This window comes from Tupaia chinensis, unplaced genomic scaffold, assembly GCF_000334495.1.
Source record: "Tupaia chinensis unplaced genomic scaffold, TupChi_1.0 Scaffold138757_1, whole genome shotgun sequence".
In the NCBI taxonomy this organism is placed as follows: domain Eukaryota; kingdom Metazoa; phylum Chordata; class Mammalia; order Scandentia; family Tupaiidae; genus Tupaia; species Tupaia belangeri.
In genome coordinates this window covers 437,629-441,333 of record NW_006198649.1, presented here as the reverse complement: position 1 = coordinate 441,333, position 3,705 = coordinate 437,629, and positions in this window count along the sequence as shown.

Below are 3,705 nucleotides of genomic sequence, written 5' to 3'. Positions count from 1 at the left end.
TATATAGCAGAGATAGTGTAATAAGAGAGTGGGACAGGGCAGAGGGTCAAACATGGTGTAAAAAACATATATATACATATACATATGTATGAAAGTAGAAATGGAATATTATTGATGATAACATGCATGATTAAGCCGCTATGCAGTTTATTCTAGATGGGAAACCACATTTAGTATGTTGTGATGATGCTCAGGAAATGAATGTTAAGTAATTAAAAAAAAAAGTTGCAGAAAAAAAAACAGTAAAACTGTTCATATCGAAATAAAAAAGTGCATATTTGATGACTGCAGTAAGCTATATAGCCCCAACTAGGTACTACTTTATAGTATGTTCATTCTATTCACTGAGGTTTATGCCTAAAGTCATACTTGGGTTCATGTATAGGTATATATCAGCTGTGATAGCTATTGGATATACTTAGGCTAATTAAGTTCATTAGCAAATAAATTAAATGGGGGGAGGAAGGCATAGAAAGCAATCATGGATACCAGAGACAATGTAGGAGGAGGGTGGGACATGACAGAGGGTGAGGGAAAGGGAATCAAGAATGGTAAAACAAAAAACAAAGTATATAAGACAGAAGAATTGGAAAATTATTTGCTGATAACATGTATGTTGATGTGCTTGATTGAGCCAATATACAGTGTATTTTGGATGGAAAATTCATTTGTATGCTGTAATGATGTATAGTGAATTAATGTAAAAAATAAATAAATTTAAAGAGAAAAAATATTTTTAAGCCATATATTTGGTAAGGGGTTAATTTCCAAAACATGAAAGGAACTCCTACAACTCAGCTAAAAAAACAAACAACTAATAAGTGATTGAAAAATGGGCTAAGGACTTGAATAGACACTCTCAAAAGAGACATTTAGATAGCCTACAGGCATATGGTATGCTCAATGTCACTAGTCAGGAAAATGCAAATCAAAACTATAATTAAATGTAACCCCACACCTGTCATATTGGCTATTATCAAGGAAACAAAAGGCAGTAAGTATTGGTGAAGCTGTGGAGAAACTGAAACACTTACTCACTGTTGGTTGGAATACAAAATAGTGAAGCAGCTACTGAAGTAATACAGAGTTCATTAAAAAATTAACATTAAGGGACCAGCAGTTAGTGTAATGACTATGTCGCTGAACTCCCATGTAGTCGACCATGGTTAGAGTTCCAGACCTAGTGGTTTAAACTCACGCTAGGCGCATGTACATGTGTGCCCAAGATCCCGAGAGGAGAATGGAGGAAAAGGTATTGCAGCTTGGCCATCCCCTCTGGGGGGTGATTTCTCATATTCTATCTCTCTGTCTCTCTCTGTCTTTCTGGCGAGCACATACACCCTATAGCAAAAATGTCTAAAAAAATTAACATAAAAACTAGCATAAAGTCTAGCAATCCTACTTTTTGATATTTGGCCAAAAAAATTAAATCAAGATCTCGAAAAAATGTTAGCACTCTGATGTTTATTGCAGCACAATTCACAACAATCAAGATGTGGAAATAAAGTCAATGTCAATCAATGGATGAATAAATACAGAGAATGTGATATATACACACAATGGAATGGAATATACACACGGTGGTATATACACACAAAGAGAATGTGGTATATACCCACAATGGAATACTCTTTGACTCTATGAAGAAGAGGATTCTTTTTATAAGACAGAATGGATAAATCTTGAGGACATTATAGAATGTGAAATAAGCCAGTCACAGAAAGACAAATAGTGATTGATACCAATTATATGACAGACTTAAAACAGTAAATTCACAAAAATCAAATGCTGAAATGATGATTGACCAGAACCAAAGGAAGGGGTAAATGAGGATAATTTCCTCAATAGGCATAAAGTATCATTCGAACAAAATGAATATCTTGAGACCTGTAAGACAACATTAATCGAGTCAACAATATTATACACTTAAAATTTGTTTAGAGTACATACGAATTTTAAATATGACTCTAGCTTCTGCTATAGAGCACAAACATTCAGTATGTATTGAGTAGAAACATGCAAAGTCTATCTTTCATAATCTGCCTTGCTTCACTTAGCAGAAAGATTGTAAGGTACAATAGCAAGGAGGGCAACTGTAGATACTAGAGAGAAGTAAGGGATAGGTAATAGGGAATGGATAATATGAAGAGGGGGGGCGGGGAAAAGGGAAAAAACACAGACAATATGTTTAATTGACTCAAAAATGAAAAATTATTTGCTAATGATAATGTATATGACAATGTCTTTGTTGTGACTGACATGCAATGTATTTGTTCTGGGAAAAACATATTCTATACTGTAAAAATGTGTAGTGATTAAATATAAATCATAAATACCTATTAATAAATATATAAATATGATTCTGGCAACACAGAGATCTGTCTGGCCATCTCAGAAGTCAACTCCAGCTCTGAAATACACTGAAGGCTATAAGGATAACTTTATTCCCTTGAGCATAGGCAAAAAGAATGTTCATTATTAAGCCCTACAGTTTATTTACTTATAATTATCCCTGCCTCCATAAATGGCCTTTCCTTTAGTATTTCCAAGTTCAATTCTAAAGGCATAGTTTGCTTTTACGGGCCTATCTTCTTAAGCTTTTCTAAAGTGGATTTTAATGTTTCTACTGACAAGAATTTATTCATTCAGAGGAAGTCAATAGGACAAGAGTAACTAACTGAATAGAAGGATTCTAGGGGATAACAGCAATAAAACTCCAATTTGGCAGAGTAAAAATTATTAATATTTTGTTTCTGTTGCTTTATGGGTTTTTTAATTGTTTATTTGTTTAATTTCTTCAAATCTACACTGTTATATGAAAGTCCCTGCAAGGAGAATGTAATACCTAGGGGAAAAAAAGAGAATTTATAAAAATCTGAAATAATTCCATTATTTTTTAGAGAATAATAAATAAAACATTATTATCCAGTATTGTTTAGAAACAACACCGACAATGGCAAGGTGGGGTGGGGGAGGGCATATAATTCATATTTTTTCTTAATAGAGGTGACTAAAATGAAACCTCTGAAAGTTAAATAGAAGCTGAAAAGTTGTATACTTTTCTTCTCATTATTCTATAACTTTCAAATTTATTTACAAATATTTCAGTTTCTGTTGAAATGCATGTCTCTTCAGAGATCTGCCTTTGTGAATCTGTAGGATTCAGATCAGTTCAGAATCTGGAATTAACTTAAAAGACCAAAGGAAGCTCTTTGTCAAATAACACTTGAGCGCCCTGGAATGTACAATACGGCCAAGCACCAAAAAATTGATAAACTAGACTTGATAGACAGCTTTTTGTTCAGGTCACTGTGAAAAATAATCCAAGTGTGTATTCACTGGTGACGTTTATGAAAGGCCAGACTTCTAAACTAAGAGCTGCCTATTGAGGGTAAACAAAAGAGAACAAAACAACAGGGTCTTAGTAACAACACAGCTTCATTTCCCTTCTATCAGAATATATGTTTGTACTGAGATCTCGGGAATAGGATCCAAACTGATCAGCAATATTAGGAATCAAGTCCAGGACTACCAACAAAAGCAAATTTTTGGGACTGGCAGGTGGCATGGTGGTTAAAGATTATGGACTTCCACATTGCCAACTTTGGTTTGAGTCTCAGACCTGGCAGCTTGCTTTCTCTCTCTCTCTCTTTCTGTCTCTCTGGCCAAATTAAAAGATAATAATGATGATAATAATAATAATAA